The sequence below is a fragment of the Diplotaxodon limnothrissa genome, linkage group LG17 (genome assembly GCF_057381915.1).
Source record: "Diplotaxodon limnothrissa isolate DT_005_m linkage group LG17, D_limnothrissa_male_GT1.1, whole genome shotgun sequence".
NCBI lineage: Eukaryota > Metazoa > Chordata > Actinopteri > Cichliformes > Cichlidae > Diplotaxodon > Diplotaxodon limnothrissa.
In genome coordinates this window covers 10,599,911-10,617,745 of record NC_140612.1, presented here as the reverse complement: position 1 = coordinate 10,617,745, position 17,835 = coordinate 10,599,911, and positions in this window count along the sequence as shown.

Sequence of the window (17,835 nt, the reverse complement as noted above, 5' to 3'; positions counted from 1 at the left end):
GCTGCAGTTGTAGTGGTGGTTAGTGTTGTGGTTGTTGGTGCAGTAGTTGTGGTTACTGTTGCAGTTATGGTTGCCGGTGCTGCAGCTGTAGTGGTTGTTGTTGGTGGTGCAGTTGTAGTGAATGGCGCTGCAGTTATGGTTGCTGGTGCTGCAGTTGTAGTGGTTGTTGGTGCTGCAGTGGTTGTTGGTGATGCAGGTGTGGTTGGTGCTGCAGTTGCGGTTAGCGTTGCAGTTGTAGTGGTTGTTGGTGCAGTTGTAGTGGTTGGTGCTGCAGTTATGGTTGCTGGTGCTGCAGTTGTAGTGGTTGTTGGTGCTGCAGTGGTTGTTGGTGACGCAGGTGTGGTTGGTGCTGCAGTTGCGGTTAGCGTTGCAGTTGTAGTGGTTGTTGGTGCAGTTGTAGTGGTTGGCGCTGCAGTTATAGTTGCTGGTGCTGCAGTTGTAGTGGTTGTTGGTGCTGCAGTGGTTGTTGGTGACGCAGGTGTGGTTGGTGCTGCAGTTGCGGTTAGCGTTGCAGTTGTAGTGGTTGTTGGTGCAGTTGTAGTGGTTGGCGCTGCAGTTATGGTTGCTGGTGCTGCAGTTGTAGTTGTTGTGGTTGGTGCTGCAGTTGTGGTTGCTTAAAGACAGTGAGTTAAGCGCAGATTAGAATGACTTAACACGATGAAACTTTCATTCATAATTTCAGTAACAGCCACAGACTGCTGGCCCCTCTCCAAATAACTCGACAGAAAATAATCTGTCTACTAATCTTAGTAGCAACTCAAAGTCATTCCATGCAATCATTTGATATTGACAGGAGTTTCAAGTACAGTGGGGCAAAAAAGTATTTAGTCAGCCACCGATTGTGCAAGTTCCCCCACCTAAAATGATGACAGAGGTCAGTAATTTGCACCAGAGGTACACTTCAACTGTGAGAGACAGAATGTGAAAAAAAAATCCATGAATCCACATGGTAGGATTTGTAAAGAATTTATTCGTAAATCAGGGTGGAAAATAAGTATTTGGTCACCTCAAACAAGGAAAATCTCTGGCTCTCACAGACCTGTAACGTCTTCTGTAAGAAGCTTTTCTGTCCCCCACTCGTTACCTGTATGAATGGCACCTGTTTGAACTCATCATCTGTATAAAAGACACCTGTCCACAGCCTCAAACAGTCGGACTCCAAACTCCGCCATGGCCAAGACCAAAGAGCTTTCGAAGGACACCAGGAAAAGTATTGTAGACCTGCATCAGACTGGGAAGAGTGAATCTACAATAGGCAAGCAGCTTGGTGTGAAAAAATCAACTGTGGGAGCAATCATCAGAAAATGGAAGACATACAAGACCACTGATAATCTCCCTCGATCTGGGGCTCCACGCAAGATCTCATCCCGTGGGGTCAAAATGATCATGAGAACGGTGAGCAAAGATCCCAGAACCACACGGGGGGACCTGGTGAATGACCTGCAGAGAGCTGGGACCAAAGTAACAAAGGTCACCATCAGTAACACACTACAACGGCAGGGAATCAAATCCCGCAGTGCCAGACGTGTTCCGCTGCTGAAGCCAGTGCATGTCCAGGCCCGTCTGAAGTTTGCCAGAGAGCACATGGATGATACAGCAGAGGATTGGGAGAATGTCATGTGGTCAGATGAAACCAAAGTAGAACTTTTTGGTATAAACTCAACTCGTCGTGTTTGGAGGAAGAAGAATACTGAGTTGCATCCCAAGAACACCATACCTACTGTGAAGCATGGGGGTGGAAACATCATGCTATGGGGCTGTTTTTCTGCCAAGGGGACAGGACGACTGATCCGTGTTAAGGACAGAATGAATGGGGCCATGTATCGTGAGATTTTGAGCCAAAACCTCCTACCATCAGTGAGAACTTTGAAGATGAAATGAGGCTGGGTCTTCCAACATGACCATCCATCCATCTTCTTCCGCTTTGTCCGGGGCCGGGTCGCGGGGGCAGCAGCCTAAGCAAAGAGGCCCAGACCTCCCTCTCCCCAGCCACCTCCTCCATCTTGTCCGGGGGAATACCAAGGCGTTCCCAGGCCAGCCGAGAGATATAATCTCTCCAGCGTGTCCTGGGTCTGCCCCGGGGCCTCCTCCCGGTGGGACATGCCTGGAACACCTCACCCAGGAGGCGCCCAGGGGGCATCCTTGTCAGATGCCCGAACCACCTCAGCTGGCTCCTTTCGATGTGGAGCAGCAGCTGCTCTACTCTGAGCCCCTCCCGGATGGCCGAACCTCTCACCCTATCTCTAAGGGAGAGGCCAGCCACCCTTCGGAGGAAGCTCATTTCTGCCGCTTGTATCCGCGATCTCGTTCTTTCGGTCACTACCCACAGCTCGTGGCCATAGGTGAGGGTAGGGACGTAGATCGACCGGTAAATTGAGAGCTTCGCTTTTACACTCAGCTCCCTCTTCACCACGACGGACCGGTGCAGCGTCCGCATTACTGCAGCTGCAGCCCCAATCCGTCTGTCGATCTCCGGCTCCCTTCTCCCATCACTCGCGAACAAGACCCCGAGATACTTGAACTCCTCCACTTGGGGCAGGAACTCATCCCCGACCCAGAGTGGGCACTCCACCCTTTTCCGGCTGAGAACCATGGCCTCAGATTTGGAGGTGCTGATCCTCATTCCCGCTGCTTCACACTCGGCTGCGAACCGTTCCAGTGCGAGCTGGAGGCCTTCACCCGATGAAGCCAACAGAACCACATCATCTGCAAAAATCAGAGATGAGATTCTGAGGCCACCAAAGCGAAAGCCCTCCGCCACTTGGCTGCGCCTAGAAATCCTCTCCATAAAAATTATGAACAGAACCGGAGACAAAGGGCAGCCCTGGCGAAGCCCATCACCCACCGGGAACGAGTCCGACTTATTGCCGGCAATGCGAACCAAGCTCTTGCAACGGTTGTATAGGGATCGAATGGCCCGTAGCAATGGGCCAGACACCCCATATTCCCGCAACACCTCCCACAGGACACCCCGAGGGACACGGTCGAATGCCTTCTCCAAGTCCACAAAACACATGTAGACTGGTTGGGCAAACTCCCATGCACCCTCTTCCAACATGACAATGATCCAAAACACACCGCCCGGGCAACAAAGGAGTGGCTCCGTAAGAAGCATTTGAAAGTCCTGGAGTGGCCTAGCCAGTCTCCAGACCTCAACCCCATAGAAAATCTGTGGCGGGAGTTGAAAGTCCGTGTTGCTCGGCGACAGCCCCAAAACATCACTGCTCTCGAGAAGATCTGCATGGAGGAATGGGCCAAAATACCAGCTACTGTGTGTGCAAACCTGGTAAAGACCTATAGTAAACGTTTGACCTCTGTTATTGCCAACAAAGGTTATGTTACAAAGTATTGAGTTGTATTTTTGTTATTGACCAAATACTTATTTTCCACCCTGATTTACGAATAAATTCTTTACAAATCCTACCATGTGGATTCATGGATTTTTTTTTCACATTCTGTCTCTCACAGTTGAGAGTGCAAATTACTGACTTCTGTCATCATTTTAGGTGGGGGAACTTGCACAATCGGTGGCTGACTAAATACTTTTTTGACCCACTGTATAAGCTTAGAAGCACTAACTTAAGGTAAGCTTTATTGAACATGTTAAGCTTTATCTTGAATATGTGCTGTGTGGTCAGCAGAGCATGAAAATATTCAACTTCACTTAGTTTCAAAGAAGCCATCTGTAGACAGAAAATTTGATTTATAAAAAACATGAACTGAAAATGGGTTTTATATGCCATATCATTACATATATCATACACCCAATCCAATGTTACAGTTTAATAAACTGTCATTAAACCTACTCATCCAAGGTGCTCTAGTCATATTGTTACAATTTAATAAACACAAATTCCCCAACTTATTTGTGTTTATTAAATTGTAACAATATGACTAGAGCACCTTGGATGCTCTAGTCATATTGTTACATGGGATCACTGAAGTCTTCATTCTCCAGGAGTTTGTGCATTCCGGTGATCCCAGGATGTATGTTCTTGGAGGTAACCAAAATTTTGCTCACAGTACTACAGTTTAAAAAAAGCTGATTATTAATATTTTGTGGAGTCTGTGCTATTATCATTTTGTTTTAGTATTGTACTACATTTGTTGTTGTTGAATCACTCTAAAGCTGTCTAATATAAAAAGTACAAACAATGCTATAACTTGCAATAAACACTTACTTTGTGCCAAAGATGTCTGAAAATATGCCAGCAGACATATCCAGCAAAGTATTCTTTTATCCATGATGAACTCTGCTACTACTCACTACTCCCAGATTGTCTCAGACTCTGACTGTTTGTTTTCTGTGTCTGCACACTTTACTTAGATGACATGATTTGCTCCTCCCTCCAATATTAAAGAGTGTCACATGACCTGAAAAACCACAAACCAAAGGTATGTGCACTGAAACTTACATCTTTATATAATGCAGGTCAAGTTAAATAGTAAAAATGCTCCACAAAGTTCAAAATGAGTAAATGTCACTAAATGTTTAATTGCATGATAGGAGTACTGGTACATATACTGAGAGCTTTTCCTCATTAAAAGTATGTTAAGTGTAGTAACAGGGGAAGCATAGATGAAATTAGTTTTACTTCAAGTTAATATTGGAAGTGCTTGAGAACTGAAGTATTCTTTTTTTAATATTCTACTATAGATTTGCTGTGAAATTCTCTTCAGCTTTGCCAATCTCCAAATCTGAGTGACTGAGTTATGACAATACTGATGCAGTATGTAAGGACTAACACTTTAAAGCTTCAAAGGAACTACAAATCATCATAATAGAACAAATAGCCAGATCCTTGATTGCACCCTGATGGTTAACTGCTCAGTATGAACTTATTTTCCTTCCTGTGGAATTAACTGAAATACATTGGGTTTTCAAAAAGATATTTATATATATTTGCTCAGTACTTGCCATTCATTTGTTTTCAACAGGTGTAGCTTGCACTTTCTTTTTATTGTTTAACAATTGTAGAAAAACACCACACACAAACAACACAGTGGATATAAAAGCAACTTTCCGAGGTCAAGAGGGAAGTACAGTGCTTTCAGCCATGTGAGTTCACCTAAACTAAAAAATGTCAACCTATGTCATAGTATGACTTACTGGAAATCGTCACAGAAGTTGGCAAACCAGTTTTTCATAAAATGTAGCTCACCTTTTATTCTGGTCATCCTGCTTTTCACCTTAGCCACCACTAATCTCTGTAATTACTGAACACTTTACAGTTTAATTCATTCAGTCACTTTGTTTTTCCTGGCAGAGCAGTTGCCAGGTTCAAAGTATTTGTAATTATATTAAAATGCTATTACTCTTCCTATGAGATGTATGGCAATCTTACACTCTTATTTAAGTTTTCCTGTGTGCTGCTTATCACTTGGTATAATAAACTTCATATATATCGCTTGACATATTTGTTTGTTTGTAGGGGCTGCCACTTGTATGTATTTATTGACTAAATTTATGCATAGTGCCAGTCTCAAATTTATTTACTTGAATTGCATGTGAAGTATGTGCTATTGACTTGTGCTGAGTTTCTGGTACGCCAAGTGCTGATAATCAGGTGCCTGACTGTTGTCTGATTAGCAGCATCTGTAAGCATGGACCCTGCTACAGCTGTCAGTTGGTGTCTGCACCAAGCGTGCCACATTTGACAGATGGCATAGAACATCTTCAAGCTGGTGTTCTACAAAATCAAGTTGCAGCGATATTAAGGAATAAGACTCAAGTTCTATTCCAAAATTAAAGGCCAAGTTCCATATAACAGGGCATGTCAGACACAGTATGATGAAGGCGAAGCTGGCATCCCAACAGGACAACATCAGAAGACTTTCCTTACCATGTCAGCACTTTTACGGGATGATATGACCAATGGTTCTCTACCAGGCAATCTGGAAAAGATCAAGCATGTCAATCTATGGTCTCATAAAGCTGCCAGGATGTCTGCCATGACTCCAATTCACCATCATCACCACCAGAGATGGGCATTAACGCGTTACTGTAATCCGATTACTTTTTTCAAGTAACGAGTAAAGTAAGGGATTACTATTGCAAAAACAGTAATTAGATTACCATTACTTTCCCGTAGGAACGCTGCGTTACTGCGTTACTAAAACCGTGATTTTTTTTTGCGAGAATGTCTCACGACAGTGACGTAAGCAAGTGCGACGTTCATGACAACAGCTGTGTGCAGATCAACAATGGATCACATATCGAGTGCGGGAGAGAGTATGAGCGTGCAGCGAACATTTTTCTTTAAAACAAAGGGGGCCCAGCAAAAAAGTTTGGGAACCACTGTTCTAGAGGATCTTTTTGAGTTAATTTATTTTAATTGGATCTAAAAACAAGTTGATCTCCACATTGTTGCTGGAATAATGTTATCATGTAGGCTTCAAAGATCCGTGTCTATAAGCGTTCATGTGCGTCATCTGTTATTATGAGCTTCCTACCATCGTTAAACTTTGCTCTGCTATGATGCCTCATCTAAGTCTTATCACCAAAAAGTTTGAGTAACAACTCTGTATTCAAGTGATGCAAGTTCAGTTCTTTCTAATGTTAGTTAGCCTGCTTAGCAAAATGCACCAGTAAACTGTGAGAGTGAGTAACACAGGCACAGATATCTTGGCTAAAATGTTTAGTCATGTTAAGGCACCCACCTTTGATTAAAAGAGCTTTTAATAGTTTAATTGAGAAAAGTACAAAAGCAAGCAGCGATGAAAATGTATTTGTTATGAAAGTGTAATTACTAGACAAATGTAGTCTTTTAGTATGAGCATGCACTGAATAAAGCAGAAATGCACCCAGTCTGCTGCTAAATGAATGAAATAATAATAATAAAAAACATTAAACATAGGAGTTTGTGTTAGTTATTCATTTAGCTTTTGGAAAGTTAAAAAAAACTTGTTGATGTTTGACAAAAATATAATTTTAGTTTATTTTTATTTAGTCATTGTTCTGTAAATGGTTTTGCTCCTGGTCCTGTGTGCAGTCTCTGCTGTCAGCTCCATCTGTCGTGTTTTTTTTTTGGAGCCTCTGTCCAAAGAAACCTTCCAGGGCTTCAGCCTGCGCCTCCTCAGCTCCATCAGGAGGTGGCAGCATTGAGAAGGATACACACCTGGACTGGATTCATTGCTCTTGTGCTTTGTCATTACTGTTCCTACAGTCATGTGACAACTGTGGTAAAGATTAAGATTTATTTACTCATGTATCAAATTGTGGACAAAAATCACAAATTCTCATCGACTTTCCTAAAAATATGCAATTGTTGCTCCATTTTCCCAAACTGCATGACATTTTTTATTTTGCTCTATGCCAGAACAATTAAAATAATTTATACTATAAAACTAGGGAACTTTGAAACATGAATAAATATTTCAACAATAACTTCAAAGTGTGAAAAATGCTATACTTGCATTTTTCTTTATTTTTTGTGTGTTTGTTTTTTGTGTGCCAGATTTAAATTGTCATATGGATATCTGTGCCAGTGTATCTACAAATGTAAATAAGAATTATAATTATAACTAATGATGCATAATAAAAGGTTCCCCTGCACACACAATGTCTTGGACCAGCTCTAAATTTAGTTATAGTGTTTCAAAGCACAATACAAACAGTACACAATAACAAACAGGGAGAGCTTTAAAGTTCATCAAGTGAACTGGAAAGATGAATAGTAGAATAATAGTTCAGGATGAAATTTCCAGAGGCCTTTTGTCGTACAACAGGTACAAGATACAACACTCAAACACTTGGTATGCTCCCCACACTAAAATTACAGCCGTCAATTTCCTTGTTTAGACGAGGAGTGAGTGAGAAGTTTATTTTCCTAGTCGACAGGCTTCTCAGAGTGAGATGTGCGTTTATAGCAGTAAAACAATGGTATTAATGACACCTCTTTCAAATGGTCTTTGATCAGATTGTCTGGTTTAATATCCTTGATGTACTGTGCAAGCTGACACTTAAATGACAAACAACCATAATAAGCCAACATAAGTTAATTTCACAAAATGATCATAAAACTTATCAGATCATCTAATGTTCTGTGTAGTCGGAATACTTTCTTACACTTGGAAACTAAGTCTACCAATCTGGTGCGTTGTGGATGTTACTTTGTGATCCCTGCAACACAGCTGATGTCTTGTATTGCCACAACATGAAACATATATGTCATGATGTGATAAAGTGAGCGGGTGCTCCGCATTTGCTAAAACAAATCCACCAACACACTCATGAATTGTTGCTTTCATACTTTTACTTTAGTCTTCTGTGCACATGAGGTTTTATGGACCAACAATTATAGTTATTGTAAATATTATTTTATGTATGCTTGTAACATGTTGTCACTTCTAGTGTGTTTTAGTATTTTGCATTTATTTATTAATATATTTTGTGATTATTAATTCTGATCTACAATTCCGACACTTTACTGGACTTTGAGCCCTGGCTTAAGCTGAGCAAATCGATCCAAATATCAATGATATCGACATTATACTAGCACAATAGGGTTGATACTTTGTTTCTCTCTTCTACGTTCAATATTGAATTGTGTTGAATCACTTTTTTGAACCTCAAACATGCACAATGAAAAATCTTTTTGTCAGCTTTTTGTGTTGACTGTCACATCAATGTTATTTATAGCGTATAACATATTAAAAGAACAGGAGCTGACCAAAAGAGCTTCAGAGACAGACACATTTACTTTCCAGGTCTTCAAAAAAGCCAGTTTCAAATTACGCGAAAAGCTGAAAGGTGTGTTTTGTTTAATTAACAGTGATTTAGTTATTGTGTTAGAAATTTGTAAATTAATAATTAATCTCATGAGTCATGATACACGGCTCTTCCCTACATAAATTTATTACATAAAAGTATTGGCATTGTCATTACTGTTCCTGTATTTACTTGGTATCAGATCGATACCAAAATAATACAATATATAATTGTATTATGTAATTGTCATAATAATATAATAATATAGCTTCATAATGATTACAGGACATCAGACGACTTGTTCTTATTGCTTAATAATGCAGAATAATCATATAGAATAAAAACTCCTGAAGTTGAAGCATGTTGCCTGCCGCACTGAAGGACTCTGCAAGAGACGTCTCTCTCCCCCTAGCAGCACCTGTCCCTCTCCTCCTCTTCAGTTCGCCTCAACATACGCTCGTCATATTCTGTGATATGACTTACTCTGAGGTTTTTGACGAGGTTAGTGGTGTTGCCACAACACCTCACTGTCTTGCCACATGTATCGCAAACCATGTCTTGGGTGTTTGTGGAGGTGAAATACCTCCACACATGACTCCACACACAGTTACACACTGGTGATGGCAAGCTACATTGTAGCCACAGCCACCCTGGGGCGCACTGACAGAGGCGAGGCTGCCGGACACTGGTGCCACCGGGCCCTCTGACCACCACCAGTAGGCAACGGGTGAAGTGTCTTGCCCAAGGACACAACGACCGAGACTGTCCAAGCCGGGGCTCGAACCGGCAACCTTCCGATTACAAGGCAAACTCCCATCTCTTGAGCCACGATCGCCCCATAAAACATAAATCTATCGTGGGTTGTGTGAAGAAGGGCATTTGGTGTCACCACATCAACTGTGGTGTGATCCCATGTGAAAAAGAAAGTAGCCGAAAGTAGCCACTTGGTGGCTCAAATAAAAGCACATGTGAGGCTTGCCCAGTCGGGCCCAGGTGGGCTGGCCACAGTGGCCCAAATGACATGTTGAAGAGGACATTTTTAGTGAATGTTGCTACTATAATCCCAAAATTGTTATACAAAAGTGCATTATACATTATATTATACAGTATATATTACACCACAAAGTGCAAAAATATTTAGAAACAAATTTCGTTTGGTATTTAGTTTTGGGGGCAGGGATAGCTCAGTAGGTAGAGTGGTGGTCCCATGAGACTTATAGTTAATATCTACCTGACATTTCAATAGCAAGAGACGCTTCCTGAGACTTCTTCTGCACACACAATGTTTTGGACTTCCTCCAAATTTTATTTATACTTTAAAGTAAAAATACACAACCTTCAGCAAACAAGGGGTGATTTCAAATTCTTTCTTGCCAATGAACTGGAAAGGTGACCTTGAGTATAACAGAATCAGTCACAATAACAGTAATACCTAACAGACAATTGATTTTCCCATTTTGAGGTTCAGTATTCGTTCACTTGGCATGCTTCACTCACTGTAATTTTACTTATTTTTAATATAGAAAGGAGGAGGAAGCAAGAAGCCAACTTTAACGTTTTCTGGTTACCAGGGTTGTCAGAGGGACCTCTGCTTCTCAAGCTGGAGAACTGAAAAAAAAAAATGCCTCTTACAAATCTCTGACAGATCAAAGCACATTTCCAGTTCTCACATTTATGTAAAATACAACCAAAAGTCTGTAATTACAAAACTGTTTGTTATTTCTTTTCATTCAGAAATTACTGTCTTGACTTGTAAATCTGATGGCTTGTGGAAACAGCCGGTGTCTACAACTGTCTTGTTTCAAGATTTGATAAAACAGCTGAGGCATACTGCTGCTTCACATTATGTTAAAACAAAGACATCCTTGAATTGTTGTCTTCATTCAGACACTTTTGACTTCTGTCCACGTGGAGCTTTTATGGGCCAACTCTCTTTCGTTGAATGTTTGTCACAGAGAGACTGTGGGCTGTTCCATTCATGATCTGGTTCCTAAAAAACTAAACAGAGAGAAAACACAAAGACTAAACATCTAAATGTTTATCTCACTTTCTTATTATTCAAAGTAAGTTTAAAGAATCCACAAAGCAAACTTATTTTAAATGAGATATAATTTTATATAGGCATACCTTTTCAAGAACTTTGATGATGGTTGCATTGATGACCTCTCCATAGGTAGTTATCCTCATCTCTATGTGGGCTAGTGCTTGCAGGGCTTTAGATTTTAAAAACATTACAATCAGAAGTGAATAAAAGAGCATAAGATTTTAAAACTGAATTTTGTTGTTAGTCTTCCATGTGAAAAGTGTTACATGTCTTTCAAAACTACAGAAGTTTGCATTTGAGCTCTCCAATATTTTTATATGCGGCTGCTACTTCTATTTGGAGAGGCGCTGAGCCTTCTGGTGGCAGCGAGGGGCCAACTTTGGCTTGTTCCAGAGGACCACTGCTGCTTTTTTCAGATCAGGTTGGAATGGCCCTTTGCCTTCGCTAGTCAAGCAGTAGGAGTATGCGGTTTGTGGGTCAGCTACAGAGGAGGTGGTGCATTGTGTTCAGGTGACAGTGCCAGGGGAGGCTGAGAAACACAGCCTGAGATCATCATTGGTTTACTCCTCCCCTACTGGAGCAGCACATTGGGACAAGAGGTGAAAGAGGAACAGAGGGCAGAACTGTTCCCAACAGGTCAGTTTGGTTGCCGGAGTGACCACAGGGAAGTGCTACATAAACTCCTAAACTGTACAAATAAAAAAACCTTACTGGAGGGTTAATGGTACAATGCATCAATCTATGATGAAGACTCAGGCTCAGATGAGAAAAAGCATGTAGTGTCCGACAACAGAGCTTAGCTAAACACTCCTGCCAGTGGACAGTTGGACTAGCTAGCCATATCTGGCTGAGAAATGCCCCCAAGTGAGACGAGGTGTGTGAATAATGACTGCATAGTAGTGCAAACTGCTTCTAAGGAATACACAGGGGGTCGATAAATATAAGAAAAAGCAAAGTAATTGGTGTAATTTTGGATTAAACAACACCCATGACAGAATCTTTTATTCATTTTTATTTTACACAGTCAGCTGCAGCACCAGTTTCTACTATTTAAAAGATTTCTGACTCCGGGTGAATTTTAGATTTACTTGTGTTGACCCACCGAAGAATCTATTCAGATTTAAGGCATCTTTTTAAGTCTCTGTAGTTAATCATTAGCTATATGTTTTTCAAATAATTTGTAATCACCTTCTGTGGTTGTTGTTGTTGTTATAGCGGTTGGAACTGCTGTTGTTGTGGTTGGTGCTGCAGTTATTGTGATTGGTGCTGCAGTTGTTGTGGTTGGTGCTGCGGTAGTTGTGGTTGGTGCTGCAGTAGTTGTGATTGGTGCTGCAGTTGTTGTGGTTGGTGCTGCGGTAGTTGTGGTTGGTGCTGCAGTAGTTGTGATTGGTGCTGCAGTTGTTGTGGTTGGTGCTGCAGTTGTTGTGGTTGGTGCTGCAGTAGTTGTGGTTGGTGCTGCAGTAGTTGTGATTGGTGCTGCAGTTGTTGTGGTTGGTGCTGCAGTAGTTGTGGTTGGTGCTGCAGTTGTTGTGGTTGGTGCTGCAGTAGTTGTGGTTGGTGCTGCAGTTGTTGTGGTTGGTCCTGCAGTAGTTGTGGTTGGTACTGCAGTAGTTGTGGTTGGTGCTGCAGTTGTTGTGGTTGGTGCTGCAGTAGTTGTGGTTGGTGCTGCAGTTGTTGTGGTTGGTGCTGCAGTTGTTGTGGTTGGTGCTGCAGTAGTTGTGGTTGGTGCTGCAGTAGTTGTGATTGGTGCTGCAGTAGTTGTGGTTGGTGCTGCAGTTGTTGTGGTTGGTGCTGCAGTTGTTGTGGTTGGTCCTGCAGTAGTTGTGGTTGGTGCTGCAGTAGTTGTGGTTGGTGCTGCGGTAGTTGTGGTTGGTGCTGCAGTTGTTGTGGTTGGTGCTGCAGTAGTTGGGGCTATAGAACAGGTTGGGCCGCTCGTTATGGTACCAACAGTGTTGGGTTAGTTACTTTAAAATAGTAACTTAGTTACATTACTAGTTACTTCTCTCAAAAGTAACTCAGTTACTTCAAGTTACTCGTTACTTTCAACGTAACTAGTTACTAGGGAAAGTAACTTTGGTTTTACTCAGAATTCTCTTGTTAATGTGTTTCTTCCATAACTTTGCCAGTCTTCTAGCTTGCTTACTTGCCACAAGTGCACTGTGCCACCTACCAATAGAAAGGAAAAGATAATGTGCATATTTTCACGAGAGAAATCCCACGCCTGGACCGTCATTGACTGCTGCCATGATTCTAGCCTACGTCACAGCGTCATGTGTGCCTTTTACATCCAACACAAAAACTGCAGTCGTAGTGCTTTCGATTGTACTCAGAACTCGGAAATTCTGCTTTTTGAATAGGAAGATGTAGGCAACACCAGACTGCAGATGAGCTGCATACAGGGCTGGACTGGGACGAAAAATCGTCCTGGGCATTTTGACTAGAGACCGGCCCACCATTATAGGAAAAATCATAAAGCCTTTGAATGAAAATAAACACTGTTGTGACAGTGATGTACACTGTTTTGATGGTATATATGCATCAATCTATCAATCGTTTGTTGTAAGATTCAGATAATTATTTTTTAAAAGCTAGACATTTTAAATGAGAATAAGAAAGAAAAGTATTTCTTTGTGCCCCCCTTTCCCTGTTAATGACCTACCTGCCCCCTGGCAACACTTTGCTAGACCCGCCCCTGCACAGTTACCAGCTGTCAGCTACCTAAAAAAGGATCCTGGGGTTATTTGTCTCTCAGAAACAGTTCATAACTTCCCTTCAACTCATTCATGTCACCTAAAAGGTAAACCTGTTTCTCCATCACCTGTTCAGCTCTGATGATTCAGTAAGGACATCTCCTGGTTTCATCTTCATGTTTCCCTCTCACCAGCAGTGGCGTGTCTAGAAAATCTTTGTTGGGGGGGCCAGGTAGGGGCACAGATTTGGAGAAGGGTGGCAGATGTAATTGGCAGATAATGTTTAAAAAAAAATTCTACCAACCGTTAACCATAATTCAATAATCCTATAAACCTAATAACCGAATGCGCTTTTAACTCTTATTAGAATGAGATTTTAACCACTACGGTGCAAAGTTTTTAGATACTGCGTTGATAAAGTACAAGAGATACAATCAGTGCTTTGTCAGTGTTTTCTCAGCATTCAAGGACAGCAATATTTGCATAGTATTTTTACTGACATATAGTGCACATATGTTTTGGGCAAAAGCATTTTTGAATATTAAAATACGAACATTTGTAACAAACAATTGACAAATTAGCCAGTTCCAATGTAAAACTTTATCTGCCTGTTAAAAAAAGAAGATAATCTTCTCACAAACTGGTGTTTGATTTTAAAACAGGAAAAAAGTGGGGAAACAACTGAAAAGACTAACATTTGAATAAAACCTGAAAGCAAGTAAATACTTTCTATGCTGACTTATGGTAAACTTTGGTAATATTGATAAAGAACAACACTGGCTGATGATGAAATACAGTCAGCTGGCATGGTGACACTGCCAGTATTAACCTGCAGGGCTGGACTGGGACAGAAAATCGGGCATTTTGACTACAGACCGGCCCACCAGGTATTAAAGCCATAAAGCCTTTGAATGAAAACAAATGCTGTTGTGACAGTGCCCATATGGAAAAGAAATAGTAAAAACTTATATGATTTACTCATGAAAGTGGCCACTTTCTCATTACTTTCATATATTCAATTCAATTCAATTCTTTATTTATTTGTCACATGTAGTTATAACTAGTACAACACACAGTGAAATGTTTTTTCCGGCTAAAAAGTACTCCCCCCCCGACTGTGCATCTTACTAAACTTATAATAAAAAATATCTATATAAAAGTATAAAAATGTATAATATCGTGCAAAATATTACGCTGTAATAGTTAAGAGCTATAGTGTACGTATTTACATAAATACAGATGTATATGATAAAATACAAATAAAAATAAGGATAAAACTCAAAGGAAAATTATATACTGTGTATGGAATTGTCCATCATGTTGTCCGATTTGTGTTTTGATTGAGGAGTCTCACTGTTTGTGGGTAAAAACTCCTCCTGAACCTTTCAGTTCTTGTTTTCAGGCTACAGAGGCGTTTCCCTGACCTCAGTGGCCTGAACAGTTTGTAAGCGGGATGGCTGGAGTCGTTAGTGATCCTGATGGCCCGGGATCTGCACCTTTCAGCGTAGATGTCCTGCAGTGTTGGTAAAGATGTTCCCATAGTGCGTTCAGCTGTGCGCACGACCCTCTGCAGGGCTTTCTGTTGCTGTACTGTGCAGTTCCCGTACCACACCGTGATGTTATTACACAGGATGCTCTCAATGACCCCGGTGTAGAATCTCCTCTGGATGTTCTTGGAGATCTTAAACCTCTTTAAATGCCTCAGATGATAGAGGCGCTGTCTGCCTTTGCTGATGAGGAAGTCCGTATGTGTGTTCCAAATAAGGTCCTCGTTGATATAAACACCGAGGTATTTAAAATTAGAGACTTTCTCCACAGGGTTTCCATTGATCTGAATTGGGGTGTGAGTTTTGTCGCCTCTCTGTCTCCTAAAATCAATCACCATCTCCTTTGTTTTGCTGATATTCATGGAGAGGTGGTTTGCCACACACCACTTTGCTAATCCGTCCACCTCGCTTCGGTAGGCCCTCTCGTCATTCCCGGAGATGAGTCCTACCACCACTGTGTCGTCAGCGAACTTCACAATGGAGTTAGTGGGGTATCTGGCCGTGCAGTCCGCGGTGTAGAGGGAATAAAGAAGAGGGCTAAGCACACATCCCTGGGGGGCCCCTATGTTCAGTGAAAGGGTATGAGAGTACACATCCCCTATTCTCACCGACTGTGGTCTCGCAGTCAAAAAGCTGTGAATCCACCTGCACAAGGATGTGCTGAATCCCAGATCCCGGAGCTTATCCGTAAGGATGTGGGGCACTATGGTGTTGAACGCTGAGCTGTAGTCTATAAACAGCATTCTCACATAGTTCCCACGTCCCTCATCTAGATGGCTCAGTGTGGTGTGCAGGACCTGTGCTACAGCATCTCCAGTGGATCTATTTGTCCGGTATGCAAACTGCAATGAGTCCAAGTCGGGAGGGAGGAAAGAACTAATAAAGGGTTTCATGAGCCTCTCAAAACATTTCATCACTACAGATGTTAGGGCCACTGGGCGATAATCATTTAGGCTGGCTGGGCGGGTGTTCTTAGGGATCGGAACAATCACTGATGTTTTAAAGCAGGTGGGGACTACCTGCTGGGCCAGGGAGGCATTGAAGATGTTAGTGAAAACTGTAGTTAGCTGATCTGCACATACTCTTAGCACACGTCCCGGTATGCTATCTGGTCCCGCTGCCTTCCTGCAGTTGGTTGCCCTCAGAGCTTTCCTCACATCATGCTCAGAGAGTATCAGTGGTGCTGGTTCAGCAGCGGGGGCGGGTGCAGGGCTCTGAGATTGAAACTGAGGCGCCTCAAAACGCGCAAAAAAAGCATTGAGTTCGTTAGCTAATTCCGGTTTCGTACATCTCACAGTGCTGGGTTTATAATCTGTGATTGTTCGTAGCCCGTCCCATATATGTCGGGAGTCGCCATATTGGAAATGCGACTCCACCTTGTCCTTGTAACGCCTTTTAGCCGCTTTCACAGTCTTCCTTAAACCATAAGAAGCTGCTTTATAGTTGGTCATATCGCCCGATGTGAGCCCCATATTGTAGGCCGTGGTCCGTGCTTTGAGAGCTCTCCTGACAGTAGAGTCAACCCAAGGTTTTTGATTGGGAAAGGTCCGAATTGTAGTCGAGGGGATATATTGTTTTAGTAAGTATCCAAAACATACAAGTTTCATTATATAATTTTTCCAAGGGATCTTATATCTGTTTTTACTCTTGTATGCTTTTCATACAAGTTTCACACAAGACAGATACAAACTTTATAAGATTTATATATATCTTTTCCATATGTACACAGTCTTGTTGGTATATGTATGATTTCTATACATTTTACGTCAGATAAAAACTTTGGTTGTAAGATTTAGATAATTATTTAATAAAAGCTAGATATTTTAAATGAGAATAAGAAAGAAAAGTATTTCTTTGTGCCCCACCTTTCCCTGTTAATGCCCTACCTGCCCCCCTGGCAAAACTTTCCTAGATCCACCCCTGCACAGTTACCAGCTGTCAGCTACTTAGAAAAGGATCCTGGGGTTATTTGTCTCTCAGAAACAGTTCATAACTTCCCTTCAACTCATTCATGTCACCTAAAAGGTAAACCTGTTTCTCCATCAACTGTTCAGCTCTGATGATTCAGTAAGGACGTCTCCTGGTTTCATCTTCATGTTTCCCTCTCACCACATATCCAAACCGACATCAAGACCAGCAGGTTTACAGCTGTGGCTCCAGCAAACATCAGCTGATACTAGAAATTAATATTAAATAAATTCTAACAACAGCTGATCAAGCTTAAACATGCTGCTGTTGTTTAGCGCGACTGGTTTCCTCTTTCTGGCGCAAAGTGGGCGATAAACAAACAAGAGAGAAAAGCCGATCAGCTGATCATTGATCAGTTTAATGATTGAAGTAGAAACAGGAGAGAGAGGAGGAGAGAATGAGAGGAGAAGAGGCAGCTGTGCAGCGTGAACACAGAATAACTCCAGCTTTGTGTCTTTTTCATTGTAGCTGAACAAACTGTGTTCCTTTTCACCTCAATACGAAACGCGAAATATTTTCTTTGAATACGAGACGATTCCATTTTTTACGGGACGGTTGGCAACACTAATAATTAACCTTATGAACAAAATAAAGTTCAACATCAGTAACATAGCACCCACCCAACTGTATAGAAACTCCATTATGCTAGCTAGTACGCAGTACGAAAAAGTCAGAACAACGAAAATAAACTCCACCTAAACTTGGTTTATAACTGACCCAGATAGACTGCAGGTCATAACTTATTACCTGAAGTTCAGTTCACCTGACACTTGGACCTGCGGCCGCCTCGGGTCTCTCCCCCTCCTGCCTCCCCTTTCCCTCATCCACCTGCTGGCCTCCACCACTTGCTAATGTTATTGAATCTGTGGAAGCTCC